Raw genomic sequence first — 14,939 nt, 5'->3', positions numbered from 1 at the left:
GGATGCAAAGGAAGCCTGTGCAGGACGATAACGTGATCACAGGTACCTTCCTTATAAATGATGTTTATGCGAGAGTGCTATTTGATTCATGTAACATCCGTTCTTATAAATTAAGGTTTTACGTATCATTTACGAAAACAATCATGTAATTAAGATTATATACGCATTGGAAATTACGGGTTTGTTAAAAACTTTTTACAATTTAAATGTATACAACATATCACTTGTACGTTCGTCGTTTAACATAAGAACGATACATAGCGCGGAAGCTTATTTCGTATTCGTGTTCGGTTCTTGCTCGACGCTTGATCTCCATCCGTGCACTCTCGACATTCACCTATGATCAAAACCAACTTAGAAGTCAGTTTTGATAGTTAAATAACAAGTACAACAAGTTAATCGGGTCAAATATTCGAAATAAACAAGAAAAATCAATATTTTCAGAAATTAGGTCGTCGCCACGCGCGACCATGGCCGTGGCACTACGCCACGGTCTCTTTTTGACAGATTGTTGCAGCTGGTTGCTGCATATTCTCAGCACGACCGGATTTTACGGAAACGGCCATAACTTCTTCGTTATAGATCCGTTTTATGCGATTCTTTTTCCTATGTGTCCGTAATTTAATTCTCCATCTAATGGAGTTAAAATTCAACATCCGACATAATAAAATTTTTAGACTTTTAACTCTTCGGTTTATTACCCCTTTTTGCCAATTTTGACCCGTTTGTGATTTCACCATCAAACGTGTTTATTTGACCCTTATATCACATATACTTCTTCAACTTAATGTTACCTATCATATTAGATTCTAATCGCCGGTTTATTTTACTCAAATTAAACCCATTTTTACTTGGATGCTTATTTTGACCCGTTAAGGGTAATTAAGCAATTTCGAGCCTAAAAACGCTTTCGATTGCTTCTAACATTCCATCCCTACATTTCTTATCCTAAAATCTCCCAGCACAACTGTATTTAAGGTGAGTTTAATGTGGTGATCAATATAAACCAAATTTTTACCTCTTGGTTCATTAATTTACGGCAAAAACTAAAATAGTGCCTTTTGACTAACATATTACATCTTTCAACTTCTATACTTATTCTAAGTATTTATCTAATCATGAAATTCGCTTCCAAACAACCTTTAAGGGTTGTTTGTTCAACTTAGCCTACAAGGGCGTTTTGGTCGATTTTGGTCCTTTTACGACGAAGGACTCTCTCTCAAATTATTCGACCAAAATAGCATTCTTAACTACAACATAATTATGCGTACCTGGCCCGGATCAATAAGTAGACCCGATTTATACCTCGTTTTCATTATCACACCATCAATGGTGACGTAATTATCCAATTTGCTAATTGGTCCTGTTAACATAAGACTTGACAACCACATTAGTCGATATTGTCAAATGGTGTTATCACCACCATTCGACCCGTTTGGAGTATATGCCCACATTATCTATTTAATCAAAAACATCGTTTTTGATCTCCAATTCATACATCCATCCCATCCCGGATTTTATTACCATACCCCTTTTTTCTTTTACACTCTTTTCTTACAAATTCAACCCATTTCGGCTTACGCCATGGGTATCCTTTTAACCTTGATTTACATTAGTCGATATTTGACAAATTTCCATATTTCCAATATTATTGTTATCACGTTTACATTGTATCGAATAAACGGGTATTCTACATAAGTGTGTAAATTACACTTACCTTGCATCCGAGCTACGCTTTTCTTCTATGCTTGACTCGTTTGATCCGCTTTCACTCCAAGCTTCACCTGGCTTGTTTAAGCGCCAACTATTATCCATCATTTACAAGGCGGTTAAATTAGTCAATAACAATCACGACTATTCCACCTCACTTATTTTCTATGTCTAATTATCATTCATCACATCGTAGGTCAGTTTGACTTTTTCTAAAAGTCAAATGCCCGTTTGTATACTAATTGCATAATCGAGTTCATCAACTAGTTTTAGCGTTCTTTAATTACCCGGTAGGCGTTATCTTTAGACCACCGTTTTAACCAAAGTTCTAACCACGTTTATCACATTTAGAACTCTTTTTAATCACATTTTGCATAATAGCCAAAACATCACAATTAGGTGTTTTAACTACAAAAAATAAGTTTCGAGCCTTCTTTGAGGCATTTCAACAAACACTTTAAGGGCAGAATTTCACATGTTTATTTATCAAGTCTCTAGCTTATCTCTTAGCCCTAATTTCAGATAAACCAACCATCTTACAAAGTTGTTAACGTCTATAATTCTGACGTCACTTCACAATTGTCAAATTACACTAGAATATCACCCAATTTCCTAGTGTTTATTAAAATCTACATAACCCACTAATCACCTACAATGGTGATCATGGATTTTACTAAAATCTCACATGATTTCAACTTGTATTTGTCTAGGGTTTGTCCCTAGACACTATAGTTGTTCCTAAATCATCATAAGACACACATGCAATTATAGTTTCAGATTTTCCCAATTACATGAGAATTCAAGTTGAAGGTTTTCATGAAATTTTACATACCTTGTAATCCTCTTGTGATGAGGATCAATAATCTACACTTTAATTTCGATTTTGACTTGGATTGAGCCTTCAATTTGCAAGTTTATTGAGTTTTTAGGGTTTGAGAGTGGGGAGTCGCCCCTACTCTTCTTCTGTACGACCAACACCTTCAAAATGGTGCTTTGGTTTTAATTTTTATTAAAATTAATATTATAGTTTCAATTCTTACAACTTAGGCCCTTCCATTTTGTACAACTTATAATCTAGTTGCATTTTAACCCTATTCATGCTTTAACACAAGACAACCAACTAACTAGGTTATTTATTTCCTAGTCAGTTTAGTGGGTTCGGGAAATCATAACCCGTTCTACTTTAAGTCCCGTTAAATTGGGCCTTTTATCTATCCTATTTTTCTTGAAAACTCTGATTCACTTTAAATAAATATTAGGATTATTTAAATAAATTCCTAATACTTACCAGTTTACTTTTACCACTAACGGTACTTTCCCCGTCTTTAGTATTAACGATATTTAATTACCAAACCCGTTTTCGGGGTGTTACAAGTCTACCCCCCTTAAAGAGGTTTCGTCCTCGAAACCTTTTCTTACATAATTCATTGAGTTTAAACTCAATGTATTCTATCCGAGAAATTACTTATACTTTTTAACCAATCGTTAGTATTACCCGAAAAGTATGGTAACATCTTTTTGGTTACTAATTGTCTACATATTTCATACGACATAGTGTAACTTCGAAATAACGTAATCTCGTTATTTCCACTAGTTTAGTTAACTTAGTGATATCCATCGCTCTCATATACTATCGAATTCCTTATGAATCCGTTACTTTGACCCGCTTAAAGGTCTTTAGTGAAATCTTTCACTTTTAGCAACAATTTCTTTTGTTTTAAAATTCATTTATTCGGTTCAGTTATACCGAATCCACCGCTTACAAGCAACCAATTTACTTAAATGACTTCAACCGGTCTCACTAACTAGACTTATTAGTCCAGTTACTTTTTACCCTTATTATTTTCTATGGTTTACCTTATAAGGTAACCATTTAAAAACTCGTTATCTTTTAGTTAAAAGTTTTCATGTATACTGACGCGTACGTCTTTCATGTGTAAGGCCTCGCGGGCCGTTACTTACTGCTTATAACCCTTAATCTTTATTGACTGAGTTGTAACTTGACCACTCAGTCTCGTTAGTCTTTTAACAGGTTTATCACGCGCTTGTCTTATATTAACAAGCGTTTTGTATTCGCCATGACATTTTCTTAACTTTGAATAGTTTTGCGGCTAGCCTAATTTGACACCGTCACTTCATACCCCGTCACACGGGTATACTAATTTGCCATCTCCGGCCTTATGTGTGTCTAAGATTTTCTAAACCATCTCATACTACTTATGTTTGTTAAAACATTGCTTTTGACTAAAAACTAAATTTTTAGTTTACATTTTTTCCTTGTCTTATATCTTTTTCTCATGTCTAGGAATTTCCGTTTTAAGTTTTATTCCTGACCGTTATTATTTTACACGGAGAATTGTAACCAGTTTCCCTTGCTTTACAATATTGACCCGTAGGTTTCTTCACTTAGCCTCATGGGCTATTTCTTTATAAGTTTCACCTTTTAAGGTGAGACCCAACAGTTCGTCTCTTCCTATTTATGACCCAACGGTCTCCTTGGTCTCGTAGGCCTTATCAATACATTTTATCCCGTAGGTTATGATGATCCCATAGATCGTCTTTTATTCACGTCTACATTCATATGTCTATTTATACATATATATCTTTAAAGCATCCTTTGTTATGTTTGGAATCATTTAATTTTGCTTTTGAACTTTGGTTGACCTTGACCGTAGTCTAAGGTTTCATTTGTTTACTTTCGGGCTATCTTTTCGACTTTACAACTTCTAACGTCATTTACACGTCGGTTTGTCTTGCGTTTACCGTTACCCGGTTTATACTTATACTCCTTTACAACCCATTACCCGGGTCCTTCTATCTTATTGTTTTCAGCCTTCCGATTTCACCGATTTGCGTTTTCCTATTATATTAAGCGTTATTCCTCAATTGACTCGTTTGACTCATTTTGGGTGAATTTTCATCACTTATGAATGTCAAACTTCATTTTCTATTTGACCCGTCCAACTTTGAAATGGTTGAACGTAATTACCAAAATTTATGTTTGCGAAAATTCTTGTCATCCTTTAGTCATGACTCGTATTCCAAGTCTTTTGACTTTCTATTTCGCGCTCCCGTCTCTCGGTTTACGCATTCACCCACAATCCTACCCGTTCATCGGGTATTTTTACCGTAATCATTATCAAGTAACCATTCTTATATGGTTTTAGACATCATTTCAATTTATTTGGTCGTCTTAGCGAAATCCATCGCTTTTATTTAATTAAGTCCTTCATTCATTATTCAATTCGTTTGACTTGTCCACGTGAATTTCATCACTTATGTCGATAAATTTTTTTTTTATCCCCATGCCTTAGCATTCTCATTAGTTAGTTTGTATTTTCATTTTCTCCGATCTTTGTCCTTTCTCTCGGGCTCATCATTTTAACATAATACGCTTCCGTCGTCCGACTTGCGTTTACGTTTACTATCAAACATCTTATTTATTTGATTCATTTGGGTACTATTTAAGTTAGTCCCATTCACCCCGCCCTTACTACGTCAGACGTAAATGTGTCCGCTACAAGAAGTTCATGGTACCATATGCCACTACTTACTTGGCCAGAGTAAGTGATTAACACATGACACGCATGACCTTTTTATAGTTTTCATATCACGCTCTATGTAAGTAACGCCTCTATTTAGTTTTCTTGGAAGTAATATCCTGGATAGGTATTCTATTCAGGTTTTCCAAGTTTCTAGCTTACATATGCAACAATCAGTTTCTACATGTTTGTTGCATATTGTCATTTGTGCGTTTATATTTAAAAGCACGCACCTGGCAATGCTTGCCCCGGCGGGCGTTTCTTGCCTTTAAATTTGTTCGCGGTCGTTACGCGATTTAGTCCTTGGTGAGCATGCTCCTCTTGTCATACTTCGGACCGTTCTTCTATCATATCCGTAATTTGTTAAGCTCTCGCTATCCTCATATGCGAGTGTCCTTCAACTAAAACATATACAACAGTTAATAATTTCAACATTAAAAGATGCCCGTATTATAATACAAGGCTTTTCTACTATACGCATCAACGCGTGTAATTTCGTTGACTATATCTACTCTATATCGATTTTATTGGTGTAACGTGTATTACACGATAACCATATGTGTTGTTATCAACACTTTAATCATATTAAACCATTGGTATACATGTACATAACGGATTTGAGATCAAGCCTCGAACCGAAACCAATCTTTATCAAGAGCGTAAGGTTTAAGTCCAAGCATAGCTTTCCCGCCATACTTGAATCTCTTAAACCAAGGCTCTGATACCAACTTGTAACACCTGTTCTTATAAATTAAGGTTTTACGTATCATTTACGAAAACAATCATGTAATTAAGATTATATATGCATTGGAAATTACGGGTTTGTTAAAAACTTTTTACAATTAAATGTATACAACATATCACGTGTACGTTCGTCGTTTAACATAATAACGATACATAGCGCGGAAGCTTATTTCGTATTCGTGTTCGGTTCTTGCTCGACGCTTGATCTCCATCCATGCACTCTCGACATTCACCAATGATCAAAACCAACTTAGAAGTCAGTCTTGATACTTAAATAACAAGTACAACAAGTTAATCGGGTCAAATATTCGAAATAAACAAGAAAAATCAATATTTTCAGAAATTAGGTCGTCGCCACGCGCGACCATGGCCGTGGCGCTATGCCACGGTCTCTTTTTGACAGATTGTTGCAGCTGGTTGCTGCATATTCTCAGCACGACCGGATTTTACGGAAACGGCCATAACTTCTTCGTTATAGATCCGTTTTACGCGATGCTTTTTCCTACGCGTCCGTAATTTAATTCTCCATCTAATGAAGTTAAAATTCAACATCCGACAAAATAAAATTTTCAGACTTTTAACTCTTCGGTTTATTACCCCTTTTTGCCAATTTTGACCCGTTTGTGATTTCACCATCAAACGTGTTTATTTGACCCTTATATCACATATACTTCTTCAACTTAATGTTACCTATCATATTAGATTCTAATCGCCGGTTTATTACTCAAATTAATCCCATTTTTACTTGGATGCTTATTTTGACCCGTTAAGGGTAATTAAGCACTTTCGAGCCTAAAAACGCTTTCGATTACTTCTAAAATTCCATCACCAAATTTCTTATCCTAAAATCTCCCACCACAACTGTATTTAAGGTGAGTTTAATGTGGTGATCAATATAAACCAAATTTTTACCTCTTGGTTCATTAATTTACGGCAAAAACTAAAATAGTGCCTTTTGACTAACATATTACATCTTTCAACTTCTATACTAATTCTAATTATTTATCTAATCATGAAATTCGCTTCCAAACAACCTTTAAGGGTTGTTTGTTCAACTTAGCCTACAAGGGCGTTTTGGTCGATTTTGGTCCTTTTACGACGAAGGACTCTCTCTCAAATTATTCGACCAAAATAGCATTCTTAACTACAACATAATTATGCGTACCTGGCCCGGATCAATAAGTAGACCCGATTTATACCTCGTTTTCATTATCAAACCATCAATGGTGACGTAATTATCCAATTTGCTAATTGGTCCTATTAACATAAGACTTGACAACCACATTAGTCGATATTGTCAAATGGTGTTATCACCACCATTCGACCCGTTTGGAGTATATGCCCACATTATCTGTTTAATCAAAAACATCGTTTTTGATCTCCAATTCATACATCCATCCCATCCCGGATTTTTTTACGATACCCCTTTTTTTCTTTTACACTCTTTTCTTACAAATTCAACCCATTTCGGCTTACGCCATTGGTATCCTTTTAACGTTGATTTACATTAGTCGATATTTGACAAATTTCCATATTTCCAATATTATTGTTATCACGTTTACATTGTATCGAATAAATGGGTATTCTACATAAGTGTGTAAATTACACTTACCTTGCATCCGAGCTACGCTATTCTTCTATGCTTGACTCGTTTGACCCGCTTTCACTCCAAGCTTCACCTGGCTTGTTTAAGCGCTAACTATTATCCATCATTTACAAGGCGGTTAAATTAGTCAATAACAATCACGACTATTCTACCTCACTTATTTTCTATGTCTAATTATCATTCATCACATCGTAGGTCAGTTTGACTTTTTCTAAAAGTCAAATGCCCGTTTGTATACTAATTGCATAATCGAGTTCATCAACTAGTTTTAGCGTTCTTTAATCACCCGGTAGGCGTTATCTTTAGACCACCGTTTTAACCAAAGTTCTAACCACGTTTATCACATTTAGAACTCTTTTTAATCACATTTTGCATAATAGCCAAAACATCACAATTAGGTGTTTTAACTACAAAAATTCTAGTTTCGAGCCTTCTTTGAGGCATTTCAACAAACACTTTAAGGGCAGAATTTCACATGTTTATTTATCAAGTCTCTAGCTTATCTCTTAGCCCTAATTTCACATAAACCAACCATCTTACAAAGTTGTTAACTTCTATAATTCTTAAGTTACTTCACAATTGTCAAATTACACTAGAATATCACCCAATTTCCTAGTGTTTATTAAAATCTACATAACCCACTAATCACCTACAATGGTGATCATGGATTTTACTAAAATCTCACATGATTTCAACTTGTATTTGTCTAGGGTTTGTCCCTAGACACTATAGTTGTTCCTAAATCATCATAAGACACACATGCAATTATAGTTTCAGATTTTCCCAATTACATGAGAAATTCAAGTTGAAGGTTTTCATGAAATTTTACATACCTTGTAATCCTCTTGTGATGAGGATCAATAATCTACACTTTAATTTCGATTTTGACTTGGATTGAGCCTTCAATTTGCAAGTTTATTGAGTTTTTAGGGTTTGAGAGTGGGGAGTCGCCCCTGCTCTTCTTCTGTACGACCAACACCTTCAAAATGGTGCTTTGGTTTTAATTTTTATTAAAATTAATATTATAGTTTCAATTCTTACAACTTAGGCCCTTCCATTTTGTACAACTTATAATCTAGTTGCATTTTAACCCTATTCATGCTTTAACACAAGACAACCAACTAACTAGGTTATTTATTTCCTAGTCAGTTTAGTGGGTTCGGGAAATCATAACCCGTTCTACTTTAAGTCCCGTTAAATTGGGCCTTTTATCTATCCTATTTTTCTTGAAAACTCTGATTCATTTTAAATAAATATTAGGATTATTTAAATAAATTCCTAATACTTACCAGTTTACTTTTACCACTAACGGTACTTTCCCCATCTTTAGTATTAACGGGATTTAATTACCAAACCCGTTTTCGGGGTGTTACAATTCAGGAGCTGATAAATCATTTGTAGATGATAAGTTTTGCAAATTGCTGAATTTACCTGTTAAAACCTTAAGTGTGAAGTATGAGGTGGAATTAGCAGATGGAACCTTAGAAACCGTCTCAACCATATTAGAGGGATGTTTTATATCCATTAAGGACCACTCTTTTCCGTTGTCCCTACTTCCTTTGAAGTTAGCCGGTTTCGACATAGTTCTGGGTATGGACTGGTTATCTCATAACCAGGCCCAGATTAACCAGGCCCAGATTGTCTGCAATAAGAAGCAAGTAATGCTCAAGACTCCGTCTGGTGAGTCACTTACCATTCAGGGAGATACCCAGTATGGACTGCCTGAACATGTGACTATGCTCAAGGCCTCTAGGTGTTTGAAGAAGGGTTGTGTCATCTACATGGCACAAGTAACTATCGATGAGCCGAAACCCAAGATTAAAGATATCCCTGTCATTTCTGAATACCCTGAAGTTTTTCCCGAAGAACTACCTGGTTTACCCCCAGATAGGCAAGTAGAGTTCAGGATTGACATTATCCCTGGGGCAGCACCTGTTGCAAGAGCACCTTATAGGTTGGCACCAACAGAAATGAAGGAATTAAGAACACAACTAGATGAATTGCTAGCCAAAGGTTTCATTAGACCCAGTTCGTCTCCTTGGGGAGCACCAATCTTATTTGTCAAGAAGAAGGATGGATCGATGCGTCTGTGCATCGATTACCGTGAGCTTAACAAGGTTACTATCAAGAATAGATATCCATTACCCAGGATCGACGATCTGTTCGATCAACTTCAAGGGGCAATCTACTTCTCTAAGATCGATCTGAGGTCAGGTTATCACCAACTGAAGGTTAGAGATGAAGACGTACACAAGACTGCATTTAGGACTCGTTATGGTCCATACGAGTTCCTAGTGATGCCTTTTAGGCTCACTAATGCACCAGCGACATTCATGGATCTCATGAACCATGTCTGCAAGCCCTACTTGGACAAATTTGTTATCGTCTTCATTGACGACATCCTGATTTACTCAAAGAACCAAGCTGATCATGAGAAGCATCTTCGCTGTATTCTTTCACTACTTCAACGGGAGAAGCTTTACGCCAAGTTTTCGAAGTGTGAATTCTGGCTTCGAGAAGTCCAATTCCTTGGACATATGGTTAGTGAGCATGGTATCCAAGTGGATCCCGCTAAGGTGGAAGCTGTCATGAATTGGCAAGAGCCGAAGACGCCAACAGAAATTCGCAGCTTCTTGGGATTGGCAGGTTATTACAGGCGCTTTATTGAAAAATTTTCAAGGATTGCTGCACCCCTAACTTCTTTGACTAGAAAGAATATTAAGTTTAACTGGGGCCCTAAGCAGCAAGAAGCTTTTGATATCCTTAAGCAGAAGCTAAGCAATGCACCAGTATTGACATTGCCTGATGGAATAGAAGAGTTTGTGGTATATTGTGATGCATCACACACTGGGATGGGATGTGTGCTTATGCAGAAAGGCAAGGTTATTGCCTATGCTTCTCGACAGTTAAAGGTGCATGAAAAGAATTACACCACCCATGACTTGGAGTTGGGTGCCGTTGTATTTGCACTGAATCTATGGAGGCATTACTTATATGGCATCAAGTTTGTGATCTATTCTGATCACAAGAGCCTCCAGTACCTGTTCAACCAGAAGGATTTAAGCATGAGGCAGCGACGATGGATGGAAACCTTGAATGATTACGATTGTGAAATAAGATACCATCCTGGCAAGGCGAATGTAGTCGCCGATGCCCTAAGTCGAAAGGAAAGGGTAAAGCCTATAAGAATCAATGCCAACAGCATTGAGATAAAGAATAGTTTGAATGAAAGGTTGTTAGCCGCACAGAAGGAAGCCGTGCTGGAAGCTAACTACCCTAATGAAAAGCTAGGAGTAACTGAGGAACAGTTATCCTGTGGCAAGGACGGAATTTTAAGGTTAAATGGACGAATATGGGTTCCAATTTATGGAGGACTTCGAGATGTTATCCTCCAGGAAGCCGACAGTTCCAAATACTCCGTTTATCCTGGAGCTGACAAGATGTACCAGGATTTGAAGGCTAACTTTTGGTGGATAGGCTTGAAGAAGTCTATAGCTACCTATGTAGCAAAATGTTTGACTTGTGCGCAAGTCAAAGCTGAACACCAAAAGCCGTCAGGTTTGCTACAACAGCCTGAACTTCCCGAGTGGAAGTGGGAAATGGTAACGATGGATTTCATCACCAAGTTGCCGAAGACTAGGAAAGGAAATGATACGATATGGGTGATAGTTGATAGGTTGACTAAGTCAGCACGTTTCCTACCTATTAAGGAGACTTATAGCTCCGATATGTTAGCCCAATTGTACGTAGATAAGATTGTATCTTTACATGTCGTACCTGTGTCTATTATCTCTGACAGAGATATTAGGTACACATCTCATTTTTGGAAAAGTTTACAACAATCTTTGGGCACGCGCTTAAACTTCAGTACGGCTTACCATCCTCAGACAGACGGGCAGAGTGAGCGTACAATCCAAACTTTGGAAGACATGCTTCGTGCATGTGTGATTGACTTAGGTGGTAATTGGGATAACCACCTGCCATTAATCGAGTTCTCGTACAACAATAGCTACCATACCAGCATTAAGGCTGTGCCTTTCGAGGCCTTGTACGGTAGGAAGTGCAGGACGCCTGTGTGTTGGGCGGAAGTTGGAGATGTTCAACTGACAGGACCAGAAATAGTCTTTGAAACGACGGACAAGATTGTCCAGATTCGGGAACGCCTAAAAGCTGCCAGGGATAGGCAGAAAAGCTACGCAGATTTAAAGCGTAAACCTTTTAACTTCGAGGTAGGTGACAAGGTACTGCTTAAAGTATCACCCTGGAAGGGAGTGATGCGATTTGGTAAGAAAGGCAAGTTAAGCCTGAGATACATAGGACCCTTCGAGATCATCGAACGTGTCGGATCAGTTGCCTATAAGATAAACTTACCCAAAGAGCTCAGTGGTATTCACAATGTATTCCACATCTGCAATCTGAAGAAGTGTGTCGCTGATGATTCACTAGTTATACCACACACAGATGTGCACATAGAAGAGAGCTTGAAGTTTGTTGAAAAACCTGTGTCGATCGAGGATCGACAGGTTAAGAAGCTTCGAAGGAAGCATGTACCGATTGTAAAGGTTAAATGGGATGCCCGTAGAGGTCCCAAGTACACATGGGAGGTAGAATCCACAATGAAAGAGAAATACCCTCATTTGTTTCAGTAAATCTCGAGGTTGAGATTTCTTTTAAGGGGGTGAGGATGTAACACCTCGAAAATTCGTGTCCTATGAAAAAAAAACGACACGTGTCACGTGTGACGAAAGTATTATAAACCCGGATTTAGTTAAAGATGTATGGCAGGATTTTTTGAACATGTCGACATGTTAATTTATACCTCTGAATGACTTCATTATAAATCCCAAGACCCTAACGTGATTAATAAACATCTAGTATACCTTTAATCCGGTGATTACTAATAATAATGGATGTCCAAATTTGCAAAAATGGATCCTATGAAAATAATGCTCAATAAAAACCTTCGTTTGTGAATACTATCATTGTTCAACCCAATAATATTGCAAGATAGGTAGACACAACTGATCAAGCATGGGTAAAAAGGCCTCATACTGACATTTTCCAGGCTCAAAATAATGCTATGCAAGTTGCCTGTTCAATGCATGAAAGGTTAATTTTTTTGCTTTCTGGCAAAGGCTTACGGACAGTAAAGGACCTGCCTTACGGTCCGTAAGGGGTGCCCAGCGACAGCAGCTTGGCTGTTGGCTATTATAAACGTTTTAACCGACTTAGTAAGATATTTTCAGCAACATGGGCGATCCCTAACAGTTCCTAGGCACTAGGAAACACTTGTAAATGATTTGGGATCAATGATAGACCTAGTTGTCATGATCTCAATGAATTAAGAACACTATATAAAGCCACATTGTTACAACATTGTGTTCATTCCTTCCTTCTGCATTTGTGGAGCTTTCTGGAGCACAAGTGTCTTTCCTAAGCCTTCATAATCGTGCATTAGACTTGGGTAAGTATGCTTAACCTTTCTTAGTTAAGTTTTTGCTTAGTTTTAGCTCTAAAGTCAAACCGTCGTAATTAACGGTTGACTTAACGATTAATCACTAATGGTCCAGTGATTAGCCGAACCAAAGGTAGTTATAAGTTGGTAATCATGTGGGCATTAAACCCTTAAAAGGGCACCCTCTGATTCCCACTCTAACTAGTTCAAATATCGGGTCAAAGTTGCTTAGAAAAAGTCAACAGAATGCTAATTTTCGATTTAACGCATAATTAACAATGTCGAAGGCATGTAACATATTTTATCACTCATGTAACTTGATAATAAGTATAAGAACTGGTCTAAGCTTGTTTGATCCGACCATTTACTGTTTTGACCCGGTTCGGAACCGAAAGTTACAAAACTTTGACTTTTGCTTTGACTTCCGTTCTGACCCGTTTTAGTATGACTTGGATATGCCTTAGGACTTCCTTAGGACCAGGTTATATGATGGTATGGCCCTCTGTGACTGGTTCGTTGTTTGTCCGAGTCATTTGCACATTTCCGTTATATGCTTAAAAGTTGACCATAATGCCCTTTTGACCTTAAAACAAGAATTTTGGATATGTGAAAGGACAATAACCTTAGTTACTGATTTCTAAACATGTCCCTAAAATTTCATGTCAATTCGAGGTCTAGAATAGGAGTTATGCTAAATAGCGCAATTAAGAAAACATTTGTTAATTAAACGGCGCACTTAGCATAAAGCCTATCTAAACCCAAATTTCGACACCAAACCTTTTACACACTGGTGTAATATAATATTTTGAGATTTTTAATTATTTTTAACCTACTCATAACCTAAGGTTATGACCTTGATTCGGTAAATACCGATTATACCCTTTTCGGACATAAAATGAGTTCTACATAGTATTTTGACACGAATCCAATTGCTACTGATTTTAAATAATAAATAAATTATTTTGAACTATATAACCAGATCAGAAAACTCAGATTTCCTGTATAACCCGGAAATCGCTTAAAACGACCTTTTGCGCGTATTAAACGCATAGTTTGGGTTTAAAACCATTTTTTTGTCATAAAGACTTATTTCCTACTGATGTAACTTGTTAAAATAAGTGGTTTTACTGATTACTTCAGACCCGAACAATAGAAGTATGAATAATCTCTTTTATAATCTTTAAAATGACCAAAATACCCCTATGGGGCGTAATATGAGAATAAACTTGTTATGGGCATAATGGGAGATATCCTACTGATATCACAACATATTTAGAGTATATTGACTTAGGAAACCTGCATAAGACTCTTACGGTTACCCGTTACGCCATTTACGCGTTCGGTTCGGTTTATATAACTAGTTTACATAAATTAGCCGAAACGGGTCAAACCTTGTCGTTTTTATCTCAAAATCCAGAATGTGGTTGGATTACCCATATTATACAAGTCTTCAAACTTGTCGGGTCTAAATCACATTCTATTCCGGTCTTCGCTCATTCGTGCGTTCGAACCGTATCTTTCGTTAAAACTAACCGGTCTAAGTTTAGGCTTAATTAAAGACCCGTTAGGATTCTAATAGGTTATTATAAACCTTCGTTCCAGAATAGGAGACCCGGTAAAAGCTACTTGCAATTGCTGTTTGTGAATTATACTTTGCAAAGGTAAATACTTTTAACTTATGTTCCCTATACGGGCTTGGGGTATGGTATATAACATACCGCTTGGTCGGACATTGAATCTTTAATCGATTAGACGTTAAATCATTGATATGCTCCGTTTTGAAATGTTTTGTTTGCTTAAAGCCTTTGGGGGGTTAATGACCATGTCCCGGATATCCTTGGCATCATCTTACGAGATGGCCACGACCTGAGCACGGGGTGTA

At 37.1% G+C, this 14,939-nt stretch overlaps 1 long non-coding RNA gene across 1 annotated transcript; it reads right to left on the bottom strand.

Annotated features, from left to right (window-relative positions):
* Positions 1–257: 257 nt before the first annotated feature.
* LOC110905421 lies at positions 258–2,675 on the bottom strand. The gene is made up of 3 exons (XR_002573106.2): positions 2,543–2,675; positions 1,718–1,804; positions 258–337 (listed from the first exon to the last, which is right to left on the bottom strand). It is a non-coding gene; the product is annotated as an uncharacterized LOC110905421 (long non-coding RNA).
* Positions 2,676–14,939: the final 12,264 nt, after the last annotated feature.

The sequence above is a fragment of the Helianthus annuus genome, chromosome 14 (assembly GCF_002127325.2).
Source record: "Helianthus annuus cultivar XRQ/B chromosome 14, HanXRQr2.0-SUNRISE, whole genome shotgun sequence".
In the NCBI taxonomy this organism is placed as follows: domain Eukaryota; kingdom Viridiplantae; phylum Streptophyta; class Magnoliopsida; order Asterales; family Asteraceae; genus Helianthus; species Helianthus annuus.
This window is presented reverse-complemented; position numbering and strand designations above follow the sequence as displayed.